This window comes from Capsicum annuum, chromosome 3 (genome assembly GCF_002878395.1).
Source record: "Capsicum annuum cultivar UCD-10X-F1 chromosome 3, UCD10Xv1.1, whole genome shotgun sequence".
In the NCBI taxonomy this organism is placed as follows: Eukaryota; Viridiplantae; Streptophyta; class Magnoliopsida; order Solanales; family Solanaceae; genus Capsicum; species Capsicum annuum.
In genome coordinates, this window is record NC_061113.1 from 176061760 (window position 1) to 176080704 (window position 18945).

Below are 18945 nucleotides of genomic sequence, written 5' to 3' on the forward strand. Positions count from 1 at the left end.
TACCTAACATGACAATCCTAAATGTCTTGTATTTAATACCTAAGCCTCTAGCAAAGTTGATTGCTTTACTGTCATTATCAACAAGCTTGTGTATAGCAGTAAGTCCATCACAGATGCCTTTGAACTCTTTGATATATTCATCAACCTTCTTGTTTCCTAGCCTAACACTCTGTAATTTTTTTTTGAGCTAAAATTCCTTGTCCTTTGTTGCTTGAAGATAGGATTATTCCAAGAATTCCCACAACTTCTTGGATGTGGAGCAACCTACTATGAGGTACATGATTTCTTCTGTCAAGGTACCTGAGATCTAGTTCCTCGGCAGTACATCTTTTTCCTCCCAATCATCAGCATTTTTACTATCTTCTTCATCTTTCTCAGTATCTATGACCACAGTTTTCTCAGTAGCCTTTCCAATAATGGACTCATTTATAGTTGGTTTGTTTTCCTTGATGAGATATTTAATCTCATTACTATGATCAATTTCATCATGTGTATTCTCCATATGAGATAATTTGTTGGCTTAAGTTTAATAGAAAATGAAGCAGTGAGGTGGTGAAATGAAAAACTGGACAGAGAATTGGCAGAGGATGTAGAAGGAGCCATTTTCAAGATTTGAGATGTTCAGTTCTTGGTTTTAATATTTAATCAGTGGAATGACCTTAATTCTCTGATACCATGTAGAATTCTCAAGCACAGTGAAGAAAATCAAAGTATATTTTTGATCATTAAGGTGTTAAGTACATGCTCCTACTTATAGGAGTTGAATACTACATAATTGTAGAGTCCTAGACTACTTACAAGAGTCATAGTTATGCCAGTATTGAAGACTTAGAGTTGTATCACTAGGAAACTACATATACAAGTAGATGTTTACTACTACTACAATACTAGTACAATTATAGATGCAAAGAATAGGATAACTCTAATAGAATCAACTACCCTAACAGAATCATGCACTCTCCTTATCTTCTATTTGATCAGTATCATTAATATTTATATATATCTATATATAACTATGGTGTTATATTCAGATTATATATTTATTCTTTAGCCTGTATAATAATATATATCTTCCTTGCACCCTTATTTTGTACATTGGCCAGTGATATACTGTATAGTGTTGAGATTCCTAAGTATGGATGAAACAAGATAGTTCATCCTTAATACTTCCTTAGCCTTATTATATTTGTTTAGGGGTTATGAATAGGATAGTAATCCTTATTAGCTCATTAGCTTTATTTTGTGGTTTCCAGACATTTGGGTGTAGTTTCCATTCTGCTTATATGTTTTATGTATCTACATTATCTTTAGAGCTCAGTTGGCAGTTCTTACTGAGTACCACGTGTTTAGTACTCATACTACACTTCTATAGACTATAGATCATAGTATGGGTTATCGTCGGTGTTGTGTGCATCGTTCAGTGTAACCATGGTTCAAAGACATAAACTGAGCTCCTAACGTTCAGAGTATTACTACCCTTCCTCTTATGTACTAGACTAGTCTCTATGTTGTATTCAGAGATGAGTTGTATCAGTGTAGTTTCCTTGGTACTTCATTTTGTATTCTTATTGTACCAGAAGCTCTTGTACCGATTTCACTAGGTTTTGAGGACTATGTTATGTATTTGGTCTATTATTACACTTATTCAACATTCTTTCCTTCATTTTGTTGGTAGTTCGTTACTTGTTCTTTCAGATTATGAGTTTTTCTTGCCTACTGGTGGGTTATATTTGGCGCCATCATGACATGTGAAATTGGATTGTGATAAGAATCTATGTGTTAAAAGGAAGCTAACGATACCTATAATGCCAATTTGTGGGTCGAAGTCAAAATAGAGCTCTGAAATGGGGTTTTGAAAAAGAAGGGTAAAACTAGAATTTTAGTCCAAAAATATATTTCGCATGATTAAAGGAACTTATAGAAGAAACCCCAAGTAAAAAGAGTTGAAATTGGGGTTTAAATAGAGAAATTGCTAATTTGGGGCTTCTGGGCCAAAATCCCCAAATTCCACTTTTGGATCCAAGCTTTTACAAAATTTAAATGATAAAAATCGAAGAAAAGTAATTGAAATAACGATTTGGAGCTTACCCATGCTTAAAATGGAAGAGTCTCCCAAAACTCAAAATCCTAAGCTTCGGGTCTCAAAATGGTGAAAAATAATGAAAAAAAGGATTTTATATTGCCAAGGTATAGCCTAAGAGACCACTGGATCACTTAGGCGGCCATCGCTTAATCGACCAGGTGTTGCTTACGAGATGCCTGCCTAGCAAGCGAGTGTCGCGTAAGCGACCAGGCTATTACTTAAGCGATAAACTCTTACGCGAGCCTGGTGTCACTTAGGTGACACTTTGGCTGTTAAGCCAAGTCGCTTAAGTGACCAAAGTGTCGCTTAAGTGATGCACGAGCTGCAAACTTGGAAAGTTCCAAGTCTCTGCAGACCCCTCGGGATTCATTCGGATTTTTGAGAATGCAAACAAACTATGCTACTAGACTAAATTTGATGTTGCTAACTCAATGAAAATATCATATATTTGAAAGAAATGTCGTTTTCACAAAGTTGGCCCTCTAATTCAAATTTCACAACTTTCCAAACTGAGGGTCGAAATAAAAAATAAAAGCCATAAAACCACACCAACCAAATAAGCAACCTAAAATCAACGCTTTGGATCTACTGGCGCAGTCCATTTTTGAGTCCGATGCACAGATCAATAAATGCTGACCAAAGTCAATATAAAGCCTTTATAACCAGCAAAACCACAATCTTACATAAATCACACCGAAAGACATTATGAACCATGCTAATCATCCACACACCTCAAAAATACCACAAAGTAACCAAGTAGAGGGATAAAATGGTCAAATCACATATAAAGGAATAATTCACATAAATTACCAAAAAAATAAGGTCATTACATCATCCACCACTAAGAATCTGGTTCCTCCTAAGTCTGAATCAGCAAAAAACTGGGGGTAAATACTATGCATATCAGACTCGACCTCCCATGTAGACTCATCTATAGGTCAATTTCTCTACTGGACCTTAATCACTAAAATATTTATAGAATGCAATCATCTAACGTCGCTAGATAGAATGGAGAAAAGCTCCTCAACAAAAGACATCCTCTCATCTAATTGGACTAAATCCCAACGAATGACATAAGAATCATCTAGAATGTAATACCGAAGCAAGGAAACATGAAAAATTGGATGAACAACTGATAAATTTATGGGCAATGCTAACTCATAAGTCAGATTCCCAATTGTCCATAGAATCTCTAAAGGTTTAATATACCCAGGGCTAAGCTTTTCCCTCTTCCCAAAACTCATCATCCTCTTCATGGGAGACATACGAAGAAAGAATCGATCACCTGAACTAAATCTCAAGGCACACAGTCTATAATCCGCATAGCACTTCTGTCTACTTTGAGTCACTCGAAGTCTATCCTAAGTGAGCCAAACTCTATTCAAAGACTCATAAGTAAGTTCGTACCTCAAGGTCTAATCTTATAAACCTCAAACTAACCAAATGGAAAATGATAACACCTACCATACAAAGACTCGAAAGAACCCATCTAAATACTAGAATGGTAGCTACTATTATATGCAAACTCCGCCAAAGATAAATGCTTCTCCTACCAACCTTTAAAGTCTATCACACAAGCACAGAGTATATCCTCCAAAACTTGAATAGTCCACTTTAGTTGACCGTCCATGTAAGGGTGAAAGGTTGTGCTAAGATCAACCCGAGTACCCAAATCCTCCTGAAAAGTCTTCCAAAAGTGAGATGTGAACATAGAACCTTAATCTGAGATAATAGACACTAGTACACCATGAAGGCAGACTATCTCACAAAAATATATACGGGCCAAACCCCTCAGCACTGAAAGAAACCTAAACTAGTATGAAATAAGCAGATTTGGTCAATTAATCCATGATGACCCAAACACCATCAAAACCACGAGAAGTACGAGGCAAACCAGTCATAAAGTCCATATTAATCTATTCCTATTTTCACTCGAGAATGGGTAACCTCTAAAGAAAACTACCAGGTCTTACTTTTTTGGCCTTTACTGCTGGCAACATAGGAAATGAGAAAGAAAATCCACTATATCCATCCTCATACCATCCCACTAGTAGTGTTGTCTCAAGTCATGATACATCTTAGTAACTCTCGAATGGATGGAATACCTAGAAAAATAAGTTTTCTCTAATATCTGTCTAATCCAATCACCCACCCTCAACACACAAACTCGACCTCCAATCTATAGAATACCATCAGAATCAAGTAAATATTTATTAGCTTCACCACTCAACACCTTATCCCAAAGCACTCTCAACCCCACATCATCAAACTGATGAGCCTAAATTTGCTCCATCAACAAAGACCTAGCCTCAACAAATACCAAAAATGACCCAGGTATCAAAATATCAAGACTAACCATATGATTAGCCAAATACAGAACCTCCAAGGACAAAGGCTGCTCCTAGGTCTAAAGATACGCTAAGATACCCATACTAGTTGACCTTTGGCTCAAGGCATTCATAACTATATTAGCCTTGTCTAATGATAAAGAATAGTCAAGTCATAAACCTTAACCAACTCAAACCAGCAGTAATGCCTCATATTAAGATCTCGTTGTGTTAAGAAATATCAAAGGCTATGATGATCTGAGAAAACCTCACAATAGACTCCATACAAGTAGTGCCTCCATAGCTTTAAAGCAAAAACAACCGCGCACCTCCATACAGATAAACTGAAATGCTAAAATATAAGCATATCCTCTATAGATGAGGACACACTACTAAAATCTGATATAACTGACTGAATCTGGATAAGCGCGGTTAGGAACCTAAGCGTCTGAACCTATGATATGAGATATCATAGTGCAAAGGGAAAATATGCATCAGTCATAGAATGTACTGGTATGCTAGATGAGGTAAGGCTGAAAGTAGGGGTTCATATGCATGAACAATAACTAGGTTAGTAAGAATAATATAACAGAATGAAATTACATGTATATTTGAAACTGCTGGAAATATTAATTATGAAATAATATGCACATAACTATTATACTGTAACTGAGATCATATTAACACTGGGTACTGAGTTCTAATAACTGAATGACTGATATCTAAATTTACCAATAACTGTATTACTATCCACTAAGTGACTATTTTTGACAGTCCTAATTTTGCAGAATTAAACTGAGCTATATACTGAGCTGGGTAACTGTGTATGACATTCCTGGTTCTGTAAACTAAACTGAGTTCTATACCGAGACTAAAACTAAAAGTAAAGGAGGTGATTATCTAATCGACATGCCCTTCTTTGAATTGATTGGGGTCCAACCTGTTACCCCAGCTGAAAGGGTGTAAGTACTGTGCCACGGGTAAAGACAAGTTGCTGAGTCACCTTCATCTAAAGGTGCCCTAAATAAGAATGATGGTACCCTCAACTGGTAGGTTTATGCCTTAACCTATGCTGCCTATATAGTTCTAGAATACAAGGACTGCTTCTAAGGATCACACCCTTTACTAGCAGGTGAGCCCCCATCCTTGGGTTTACTAGGTGCTGAATCATACTCCCAATTGAATAGATACTGAACTGATCACTAAACTATACTAGGCTGGACTAAACTGTTACTGATTGTGTTAACTGACTGAAATAGACTAAGTTTAGTGAGGTCTGTAACTGACTGAGTACTACTAATAGTGACATTACTGAGACTATTTGAAGAAACTATAATTCAAGGTAAAAAAACTAGATTTTTGGGTATTGAATGCCCCTAGGACTCAATACCATTGAAAGTATATCATAGCATAATAATACTTGCTTGCTAACAATACATTCATTTAGACATTTTGTCAAATACTTGATATACATGACCTTGTGCATGAATGGGATCACATAATAACATGCCATGCTTTTACTAGTCAATTCACATAAGCATTTTATCAAACACTTGAGGAGCATGGTTATTTCATATATCAATAAATATGTAATGATATCATGACTACTACATTCAACTTGTTGTTCAAGAGTTCAACATAAAGATCACATAAATCAACTCACAATTATCTAGTTTTCATGAAACTTGTAATAAATTATAGAATTAAACCCCAAACATCAATTCACACATGAACACAATCTAATTCCAATATGTAAATCATGAAATCATAAACTTGTAGTTTTAAAATGGGTTCTTGGACTTCATGGGTGAAAGGAACCTATGTCTGAATACCTAACATACATTGGTAAATAAATTTGTGAAGATTGATGGTGTGTTCTTGAAGATTGAACTTGAAATTGGATGCCTTAGGGTTTTTTTCTTGAGAGTATTTGAGAGAAAGTGAGTAATTTTTCCCTTTGGAATAATTAATTTCGTGTTTTGGGGGTTGAATAGATATGGGAAAATGACTTAGTTACCCCTATGGATGCAAAATTAAAAGAGCAGAAATTATGCCCAGTGATGCACAGAACGATGCGCCGCATCGATGGGGTAGATATGATGGCTGATACAACGCGTCGAGATCATATCGTCTCACTAGAATTTTCACTGGGATCTGGGAAAAATATCTATCAATACAATAGGCAATGTGACGCATCGAGATCGCATTAATCTAATGTTTTAAACTCCCAAACGTGCCTCAAATGATGTTTGAAATATCTGAAACTTGTTCGAGAACACCTACTAATATTTCTGATCATGAATCAACTTAAAAATCAATAATTTAAGGTCATAAGGGTCGAAAATAAGTTTATGGAAATATCAAGGCCAAAATAAGACTAAGTGTCAATACTTAGCTTAAAATTTTCTAAGTTTGGGGCCTCTTCACATACTATAAGGGACTGAATTAAGCTAGGATTCTGAGGGGTCTTGCAATATCTACCCTTTGGGAACATTAATCCTTGAATGAGACTAAATAAGCTGAGAATACTAATGAACTGAGTTTACATACTGAACATGCACAACTGAAGCATAATTCCATGACTGAAACTACTGATATGCTAAATTTTCATACTATACATGCATAACTGAAGCATGACTGAATTCTAAATACATAACACATGACTGAACTATTTTTATGAAGGTATCCATCACATGAGAATGACATGCAGCTGAAACTATTACCAAGTTGGTAAAGAAAATCTGAGCATGAGATGTAGTAATACGGGTGTAAATGCAATGAGTAAAACTGATTTCACATAGGATCTTAGAACATGCTTGCTAAGTGTCAGTAGACATACCAATAGACTGGAATAAACTAAAAAGTGAAATATCCTAAACCATGAATGGCAAACATACTCTAATAAGATGGTGAATCCCTAAAATTAGTTTCTGTAAGACTATGCTTCAGAGATATAAGTAGAACTAAAGTTGGGATACAGTAAAATATAAATACTGTTTGAATTCTGGGTCTGAAACTACGTGATGGAGACTGACGTACATCAGGGATCTGAATATACAATAACACTGAGCATGAATACATAAACATACTAACTTATCTGGTTAACTGAATGATTGATAGTTGAATATTGGTTATGAGAGCCTGAACTGCACTTATTTTGACTAACTAGACATAAACTATAGAGTATTATACATATGAGGTAAGGACTAACTAGGTAACATGAGATAACTGAGCGTAAATTCGTGAAAATTGTATTATTTGAGAATGCAATACGAAGCGTAGAACATGATTCTAAAATATTCTGTAAACTGAGGTACTAAAATATAGATAATCGAATAGTTGATAACTGTATGCTATGGTCAAGAAAACTTGATACTAAACTGAGTTCTGAAATGAGTACTGAACTGATTTTCGTGAATACATGCACTAAAACAAGAATGGTTGTACAATTGAGATATAACAAGAGAGTTAACTCATGAGTAACTATTATTTCAAGCTTGACCTAATTTCATGAAGAAAGGATAAGAGATTTAGTACATGAAAAGCTTAGGACACTTACGGACTGAATCCTGACTGACTATGTTGAATCTGAAATATGATGCATGAACTGAACTGGATTTACAATTCATATGGATGCAAAAGAACTATTTTTTGGAAGTTTTATATTCATGAAGCTTCAGATAGTAAGACTAGATCGGAAGATGAAAAACTATAAGAACCTATCTATTTGACTGTCAATCTGAATCACCGGCTATACAGACTAACTCATACTGAAAGCTCATGCTTAATTAGAGTATTTACTAGACACTTTTTCTAAGAACTTCTAATGACTTTTACAGAGTATAGATTCTTGGGAATAGTATGAATCAGACATCTGGATAAGAAATCACAACAAGGCTGAAATACGGTAATATGAAACACTGGCCTATGAAACATCAGCTAGTATAAAAACACTAGGTGTTATGCACTATAGCTACTATCTTTCAGTCTTAGACATCCTCATCAATTACTCTCTCAACTATATCTTCTACCTTAATATTGCACATCACTTGAGACCACTGAAAATATTCACATGGGCACTACTAACTCTTCCTACTGAAGTCTGAGCTAGACTGAATTCTCCCACTATGTACAAGCCTACTCAAATCTATGAGATACACACATAACACTATATTACTTATACTAGTCTGGATCATAAATTTCCATACACACTACATTTTTCACAACTCCTCATTTAGAAGAGGTCTGAGGACAGGAATAGAATAACAATACCATAGGCTCATCAAAGACCTAAACTGAGGATATCCACAACATAATCTAAATTTTATTGATCATTTAGAGTGTGGCATGAATGTGAGAATTGAACATAATATAGAGAATGAATACACGAATCATGAGCTGTATGACCTGAGTGCTGGAATTTTTAAATTCGTAGAACATAATTCACACTACTGAGCAAACTGAGACTCCTCATATAAGGGACTGGGATTATACATGATTCTATGGTAACTGTATAAAGGTGAGCTATGAGTATAGGGGTGATGCGTAAATCATGAGCATATATCGTAATAACTGAAGTACAATAACTTGAAATGAGATACAGCTAGTTCGGGCATTTTCCCCCCTCTACTAATGTTCTACAGTACCCTATTTTGCCACTAGGATCTGAGATCCTGACCTGGTTACTTTCCCTATCATCTCCCCCATAGCTTAAAGACATCATTCTCAATTTGTGAACCACTTACTCAACCCCTCCAATTCCATTACTGAAAACTATATGACCAGCGAAAACTACTGACCTTAGCCAAAATTCACACTTACTAAATTTGGCAAACAACTCATGGACTCTGAGGGTCTGTAACACTATTCTGAGATGGTCTGTATGATTATGTTCACTATGAGAGTAAACAAGAATGTCATCGATGAAAACTATTATGAACATATCCAAGTACTGCTTAGACACACGGTTCATTAAGTCCATGAAAGCTGTGGGGGCATTGGTTAGACCAAATGACATGACTAGAAATTTGAAGTGACCATACCAAGTTCTAAAAGCTATTTTTGGAATGTCACATTCTCTAACTCTGAGCTGATGATAGCCTAATCTGAGGTCTATCTTAGAAAAATAACTGGCACACTGAAGTTGGTTAGATAAGTCATCAATTCTTGGAAGTGGATACTTGTTATTAACCGTGACTTTATTTAGCTAATGGTAGTCTGTACACATTCTAAGAGAACCATCTTTCTTAAGCACGAATAGAACTGGTGCACCTTAAGGGTATATACTAGGTTTGATGACTCCCTTATCTAGGAGATTCTTCAATTGTTCTTTTAGATCTTTGAGTTCTGCTGGGGCCATTTTGTATGGCGGAATAAAGATGGGATGAGTATCTGGAAAAAGGTCAATTTCGAAGTCAATTTCCCTTTTGGGAGGAACTCTGGGAAGATCTGCAGGAAATTCACATGCTACTGGGACTGACTCAAGACTAGGAGTCTCGAAACTAGAATCCTTAACTTGAACAAGATGGTAGACATACCCCTTAGATTATCATTTTCCTTGTCCTTAGTTAGAAAATGAGCTGACCTCTAAGTGATGAAGTCTACCCCTCCATTCTAGGATAGGTTCATTCAAAAAATAAAAATAGACAATTCTGTTTCTACAGACAACTGAAGCGTAGTATGAATGGATCCAATCCATGCCAAGAATGACATCAAAATCTATCATCTCTAACTCCACTAAGTCTACTGATGTAACTTTCTGAGATACCATAATGGGACAGTTCCTATATACCCGCCAAGCTATGATAGATTTACCCACTGGGGTAGAGACTGATAAGGGATCTTCTATAATTTTGGTATTGACTCTGAAACTAACATCTATATAAGGAGTTACAACGAATAAAAAAGCTCTGGGATCTAGCAAAGCATAAACATGTAAATGATAAACTTGTAATGTACCAGTGACCGCATTAGGAGAATTTTCCTGGTCCTATTGGGACTTAAGTGCATAGAGTCTGTTTGGGCCCTGCCTACTGGTGGTACTGGAAGCGACACCCTGCTAATTCAGGCAACTGGACTGGGCTGAAGGATGATTATGCTGACTCTGTAAACCTGACTGAGGACAATCTCTGATCCTATGGCCTGGCTTTCCATATTTGAAACATAAACCACTATCATCCCTACACACACCCTAATGATTCCTACAGTACTTCCTGTAGAGAGTGTTAGTACAACCACCATTTGTCCTTGACGTTCTATCTCTCTTATTCTTTTTCCCTTTTTCCCTACGTTTCTCCTTCTCACTCTGCGGAGCATGAGCCATAAGCCTAGATAGGATAATATCCAGTTGGTTATTTTGAGAAGCTATTGAATAAGTAAGGTAATGAAAGCAGCCCTGAGTTCGAAGTAAGAGAAGGTGCAGGCTGGTTTCCAGTTCTTCTTCAGTTATCTTTTTGGGAGACATATTCACTTTAAATAGAAGTATGAAAACGATTAGACTGAGAGTTTGACTTGAGCTTATGCTCACTCACATGACATAAATACTGAAAGAAGGAAAACTTTTCCTAAAATTCCTCATAGCCTCTTGTTAATAAGTGTGGCGCGTTACACACCCATGCACAAGACTCTACTAGACGTGGATTTGAGACTACCTAGGACTCTGTTGAACCTTAGGCTCTGATACCAAGTTTGTAATACCTCAAGTCTGCACCAAGGATGCCACACGGTTCTTACGACCCAGAAGGACCCTAAGCTAACCCATGACAGGTACCTGCTGTGAGCACTGAATAATAATGTGGAACATAGGCTGAAATTCCATAAGGTTCATAGTCTAAATACTGATAATAATAACATCTGACAATCACATCTGAAAATTAAATACTATCTAAACTAGTCTAGTCTAAATTTCCTCTAACTAAACTATCTGAAGGTGGATTTGAAGGGATAAGCCCCAAACTAACTCCGACTACTGAAATAGTAATAAACTGAAATACTAAAGTAAAAGCATATCCTCGATAGATGAAGAATCACTACTGAAATATGATACTGCTAACTAAATTTGGCTAAGTACGGCCAGGAACCTAAGGATCCGAACCTATGATATGAGACATCATAGCACAAAGGGAAAGTATACATCAGTAAGTGAAATATATTGGTATGCTAGATGAGGTAAGGATGAATGCAGGGGTTCATATTCATGAACAGTAACTGGCTGAGTAACATAAATATAACTGAATAAGAGTATATGTATAACTGAAATGGCTGTAAATACTGATTATGCAATACTATACATAAACAATGTATATTGTAACTGATATAATATTAACGCTAGGTACTAAGTTTTGATAACTGAATAACTAATATCTAAAATTACTGATAACTGTATTACTGTTGGGTGACTATTTTTGATAGTCCTGATTCTGTAAAACTGAATTGAGTTCTATACTAAAACTGAAACTGAAACTGTAGGAGGTAATCATATCACTAACATGCCCCTCTCTGAACTGATTGGGGTCCAAACTATAACCCCAGCTAGAAGGGTGTCAATACCAAATCACGAGTAAAGAAAAGTTGCTGAGTCACCCTCATCTGGCAAATGCTCTAAATAAGAATGGTGATACCTTCAACTGACAGGTAAAACACATCATCAACCCTCAACTGGCAGGTTGATGTCTCAACCTACGCTGGTTACGTAGTTCCAAAATGCAAGTACTGCTTCTTAGGATCACACCCTTTACTGGCAGGTGAGCCTCAATCTTTGGGTTCAGTCGGTGCTGAATCTTAATCCTAACTGAATAGACACTAAATTGATCACTAAACTATACTAGGCTGGATTGAACTGTTACTGATCGTGTTAATAGATTGAACTAGACTGAGTTCACTGAGGTCTGTAACTGACTGAGTACTACTGACATGACATTAAGGAGACTATTGTGAAGGTACTATAATTCTAGGTAAATGAATAAATTTTTGGGTATTGAATACCCCCAGGACTCGATAGCATTGAAAGTATAGCATAGCATAATCTTAAAAGCATAATAATTCTTACTTACCAATAATGCATTGATTTAGACATTTTAACTAACACTTGATATACATAACCTTGTGCATGAATGGGATTACATAATAACATGTCATGCTTTCACTGGTCAATTCATATAAGCATTTTATCAAATACTTGGGGAGCATGGTTATTTCATATAGTAATAAACATGTATTGATATTATGGCTACTACATTCAACTTGTAGTTCAAGAGTTCAACATGAAGATCACATAAATCAACTCACAATTATCCAGTATTCATTAAACTTGTAATAAATAATAGAATTAAGCCCCAAACATTAATTCACACATGAACACAATCCTATTCCAACATGTAATAATGAAATCATATACTTGTAGTTTTAAAAAGGGTTCTTGGACTTCATGGATGAAAGGAACTCATGAATGAACACCTAACATATATTGGTAAATAAATTCGTGAAGATTGATGGTTTGTTCTTAAAGCTTGAACTTGAAATTAGATGCCTTAGGGTTTTATTCTTGAGAGTATTTGAGAGAAAGTGAGTGATTTTGCCCTTTGGAATGATTAATTTCATATTTTTGGGACCAAATAGACGTGGAAAAATGACTTAATTACCCCTTTGAATACGGAATTAAAAGAGCAAAACTGTTGCCCAATAACATGCAGATCGGCGCATTGCGTCAATGGGGTTGACGTGATGGCCAACGCGATGCGTCGAGATCATGTCCACTGGAATTTGCACTGGGAGCTGGGAAAAATATCTATTGATGCAATAGGCGATGCGACGCATCGAGATCATGTCAATCCACTATTTTGAACTCCCAAACATGCCTTAAACGACGTTCAAAAAATGGAAAAAGGCATCGTTTCCACCCTAAACTATACAAGAAAAGTCTAAGCCACACCTAAACTATCTAAGTGACCTATTACACACCTAAACTATATAAAAGTGATATTTTTAACACTCTGTAAAACATTATACCACTTGCATGTGGTGTGGTGTTGCACACACGCCTGCCATGCCAACGCCAGTCAGCACCACGTCAGCATAATTGAAAAAAATAAAAAATTAAATATTTTCATAATTTTTATTTTTAATTTTTAATTTAAACATATGCACACAGAAAAACCTCCATTTTTTGGACGAATTAACAACACACACTCACAAAAGAGAAAAGAAGGGATTAAAGAAAGAAAATCAAAGTCAAAAAGATCAGTTGGCATAGGTGAACACTAAAGAAGATAGCAAATAAAGAAAAAAATTCAAAGAGAGAAGCAAAAAGTTGAAAATTGAAAATCAAAATGCTCCCAGTGGGATTAAGCAGGCATTGAAAATCAAAATGCTCCCAGTGACATAATTTATTATTCAATAGATAATTTTAGAAATCAATTATGCAAAATACAGTGGGATTAGGAAGGCATTCTCGTCAAGTGTTTGATGAAGTGTGACAAAAAATTTGAAATTTGCCCGTTTAAATAGCAAATTCAATTTGATTTTATTCATGGTGAAATTGACATTGATTCGATGAAGGTAGAGGATGGAATGTGAAGAAATTGCTTATTTGGGGGTGCGTATGATGAAGAAGATGTGTTGGTTGAGGTGGGGATTATGAAGAAGAAGATGTTTCGATGAAGATGGAGGATGGGGTGTGAAGAAATTGCATATTTGGGAGTGGGGGTGGAGTTTGGGGGTAGGGGTGATAAAGAAGATGTGTTGGTTGGGGTAGGGTTGGATTTTTGGGGTGGGGTGATAAAGAAGAAGATGTTTAGGGGTAGGGGGTGATGAAGAAGAAGATGTTTAGGGGTAGGGTGTGATGAAGAAGAAGATGTTTCGGGGTGGGGGAGGGAAATTTTTTATTTTCAATTATTTTTTCATTATTTTTTTATTTAGATGCGCCTTTTTAAATTTAAATAATTATGTTTTTTTCACGTCAGATTTAGGGGGTAAAAAATATTACTTTTATGTAGTTTAGGTGTACAATAGGTCACTTAGATAGTTTAGATGAGGCTTAGACTTTTCTTGTATAGCTTAGGGCGGAAACGATGTATTTTCACTTCAAAAAATATAAAAATTATTTGAGAACACCTGCTGACATTCCTGATCATGGATCAACCTAAAATTGACTATTTAAGGTTGTAAGGGTAAAAAATAAGCTCATGGAAATATCGAGGCCAAAATAAGACTAAGTGTCAATACTTAGCTTAAAAGTTTCTAAGTCTAGGGCCTCTTCACATGCTATGAGGGACTGAATTAAGCTAGGATTTTGCGGGGTTTTACATGAAGTCAATAAATCTTTGATATTTTGGGAGATTGATTCACAACCATTAGACCATTAAAAGGAAGTATTATTTTGAGTCAACTTGGTTTATAGAGATGCAATAGATAAAAACCCTTAATAAAATGCCGATAGTTACCTGATAAACCAACAAAACTCAAAATCTTGGTCGGAGAAGTAGGCCTAGCCCAATCACAAAGTGCTGGAATCTTGGCCAGATCGACCATAATACCATCCTTGGTCTCAACATGAACTAAGAAAGAGACAGACTCCAACCAAAACATACACTTAGAAAACTTAGCATACAATTTCTCATCCCTCAATCCCTGAAGCACAATCGGCAAATACTCTTCATGATCAACCAGACTCATGAAATAAACTAAGATATCATCTATAAATACAAAGAAGAAAGATTTGAGATATAATTTAAATACCCAGTTCATCAACTCCATGAACGCAGCTGGGGCATTGCTCAACCTAAAGGACTTGACTAAGAACTCATAATGACCGAACCGAGTCTAAAAATTTATCTTTGGAATATCTAAAGCTCTAATACTCAACTGGTGTTAATCAAACCTCAAATAAATCTTTGAAAACACCAAATCACCCCAAAGCTGATCAAATAATCATCAATAAGTGGAAGAGAATACTTATTCTTACTCGTCACCTTTTTCAACTTCCGGTAACCAACACATATATGTGTAGACCCATCCTCCTTGTTCATAAACAAGATAATAACACCTTAAGGTGATATACTAGGTTGGACAAATCCTTATCCAACAACTTCTGCAACTAATCCTTCAATTCCTTCAACTCTACTGGGGATATCCTACTATAAAGAATAGATATAGGCTTAGTGCCTGTATAAACATTGATAGCAAAGTCAACATCACGATCCAAAGGCATACTAAAAAAATTTAAAGGGAAAACACCCATGAACTTATAGACAATACGAATAGAATCCAAAGAAGGAGGTGAAGAAGCACTGGTATTACAAAGATAAGACCAATAAGACAAACAGCCCCTCTCAACTAAGTGATGATCCTGAAGAATAGATATAACTCTCTTGGGAACCAAATGAAACACACCTTTCAAAGCTATCCTTGGCACCCCCGATAAAGCTAGGTCATAGTTTTTGAATAATAATCTAGGACAACATAATAAGAATATATTAAATCCATACCTATGATAACATCACAATCTACTATATCAAGGAAAATTTTTGATGAAATTTCGATATCGTGGAAAAAAGTTCTAGACCCATAACAGAGATATTGTGGAAAATAATTTTAGGCCCATAACTTCTCTCACTTTAATTTGATATCATGGAAAAAATTTATGTGAAATTTTTTGAGGGTCTATCAACTGCTAGAGACAGCGGCTTTACAATGACCCATTATCAGTCATAATAAGTCATTGTGTGGAATCATTGCCACAATAGTGAAGGATCCTACATTTTAGCCCAATGATGATGAGTAAAACATATGACTCATTACCAGTCCTAAAGAGTCGTTAGTTGGACACATCATCATAATAGAAAGAAATCCTTAAATTAAGTCTTTAACCATAACTTTGCCTAATGACCCTTGATTAGACCTAATGAGTCATTAGGAGAGGAGTCGTTATTATAAAAAAAAGGATTTAGAACTCAAAACCCCAAGTCACGACTCCAACCATGAATCATGACCAGTCGTTAGTCATGATGACTACTTACCAAAAATTCCTGCATAATTTAAATAGGGCTATTTAGTCTTTTCCCATTCTATTAACTCTGAACCCATATTTCTTAGGATTATCCAAGATATATAAGTCTAAAATTTAATAAATTCACCATTTAATAATAAAATCAATCCACAATAGGAAAATAAACAATTCTCTCTTCTCCAAAAGCAAGTTAGGGTTTCTCAAGAACAAGCTTAAATTTTAAGGATTTTCTCTAAGGTTTCCACTTCAGGTATTTGGGAGTTCATCAATAGGTCCCTTCCACACATTGAGTCCAAAAAGTTTCTAAATCCTCAAGATTACTTTCCCCTCAAGTTTGGGTTCCAGGTTAAATAAGAAGTTTCCTTTGTTTACTCCATTTACTTTGTGATTCGGCCAGGAGTACATGTTTCTAATAGGATATGCACCTTCCCATACTCACCATCTTAAATTTTTCTTATTATTGATAAATTACTGAGTTTGGTATATGTTTTGTAAAATTCTCTACTATGATCAGTTTTAAATTAATATCATGTTTAGTCGCATTAGACAAGCTGGTGGGTTATGAATACTCGATACCTAGGATTTCATGCATGAACCAGTTGACATATTATAAGCATTATATATGTGTGTGTGTGTGTATGTGTGTGTGTATATATATATATATATTGATTTTTAGTGTTGTTCAGTTGGGAATGGTACTTAGCACCGAGTAAATGCAGAGACGAAGGCTTACCCACCAGTTGAGAATTATAACTTTTAGTAGAAGCCCCTAAGTTCTATAATGATGGCGTCAATGAAGATTATAAGTGGTCAATAATCAGTAGAGGACTGACAGCCTAGTCTATCAGGATATTAGTTTAGTGGATCCCAGTTTTACTCAGATTGGGATATGTTGGTTATTGTTAACTCCCACATTTCTCAGTTCATTTTTAGTTTATTTTCAACTTAAGTTTTCTTGATCAAGCATTCAAATTTTTAGTTAGTTAGTATTCAGTTTTATTCAGCACATGTTTTTACTTGGCTTCATATTCAGTTTACATGTTCATGCATTCATGTTCCATTTATGTTAGCTAGTTTCCCATCTTACATACTTAGTACATTCAAAGTACTAATCGCATAATTTCTTGTACTATATTGTCTCATAATATAGTTTGGATGCTCAGTACTCGAACCACACTTAGCATATTTTTGTGCCACATTCAGTAGCAGCTTTTGGTAAGTCTTCATCATTCGAGGACTAGTTATCAGTTATTTATTTTCTTGTCAATTGATTTCAGTTAGTTAGAGTTAGTTGGGGGCTTGTCCCAACAAGTCATTATGAGTTGAGGCTTTCAAACAAATGTTTAGATTTTTAGCATGATTGGTTGTTAGACAATTCTTTATTTTATTTCTAGTTTTATTAGGTATTTAGTTTTTTATTATTATCGTTTCCACTAGTGAATTTAGTAAGTTTCCACCTAGTGTTTTTTGTTACTTTATTCATTACTCTAATGCATGTCAGGCCATGGGTTAGCTTAGGGTCACTTGTGACATTAGGCACCGTGTTATGACTAAAGGGTAGTCTTGGGTCGTGAAAAACATAGTATCAGAGTAGTAGGTTTAAAGTATCCTAGGGTGTTTAAAAGCTGCATTAAGTAGAGTCTTGTTCATGGGTGTGAAACACACCACACTTATGGGTGAGAAGCTACGAAATATTTTAGGAAAGTCTTACTTCTTTTATGATTCATGTCATGTGACAGAGTGTGAGCTCTATTAATATTCTTCTTCTAACTTGTCCTTTATCCATTTACAGAAAATGCCTCCTAAGAGAACTAACAGAAGGAGAAATGGGAACCAACAAGTTCCACAGCTAATTCTCAGAGACCCTCTAAATGAGCAGGTCTCACACTCGGAGTTCAAGGTTGCTTTCACCACACTAGCCTAATCTATGACTACTCAAAACAACCCACAGTCTATTGCCCTAGCTAACCCAATAGTGAATACGATAATAGTTAGAATTTAGGATTTCACTCAGATGAATCCACCAACATTTTTTGGGTCTATGTCAAATAAGGATCCACAGGAGTTCTTCGATAGTGTTAAAAAAGTTACGGACATTATAGGTGTCACTTCAAGTGAAAGTGTTTATTTGGATGTTTACCAACTGTAAGAAGTAGATCATACATGGTATAAGTAGTGGAAGAAAGATAGAGGTGTAGATGTAGGGCCAGTAGTGTCGGATGAGTTTGTTGCTGCATTTCTAGATAGGTTCTTCCTACTTGATCTGAGGAAAGCCAAAGTACAGGAATTCATCAACTTAGAGTAAGGAAGTATGAGTTTTAATGAGTATTCTCTGAAGTTTACTCAGTTGGTGAGGTATGCTTTGAATACGGTATCCAATTCTAGTTAAGGAGTGTAGAATGACCATGTTGGTTAAGGAGATGGATATCTCTTAGCTAATGGTTCATGCCCAATAAATCGAAGAGGAGAAGATCAAGAAAAGGGAAAGGGAATATAAGAGGGCCAGAACTGGTAGCCCTAATTTCTCTCAA